Here is a 210-nt window from a genome sequence, read left to right as displayed (position 1 = left end):
CTCCGGGGGCTTCCTGCGGCTCGTGACGCGTTTGCCGGGGATGCTCGTGCCGTGCCCTTCTGTTTTTCTCTAGTTCGTGGCAAAATGATCCAGTTTAACCGTGGTGGGGGCGGGATTAGGCCCCGTCCGGGTGGGAAGGGGGTGGGAAAGGGCTGTGTCGGGGTTGGAAAGGGCCTTGTTGGGGAGGAAAGGAGCCCCTCAGGATGGGAA

This window comes from Eurypyga helias, unplaced genomic scaffold, assembly GCF_000690775.1.
Source record: "Eurypyga helias isolate BGI_N326 unplaced genomic scaffold, ASM69077v1 scaffold38491, whole genome shotgun sequence".
Lineage (NCBI taxonomy): Eukaryota > Metazoa > Chordata > Aves > Eurypygiformes > Eurypygidae > Eurypyga > Eurypyga helias.
Note: the sequence above shows the minus strand (reverse complement) of the source record.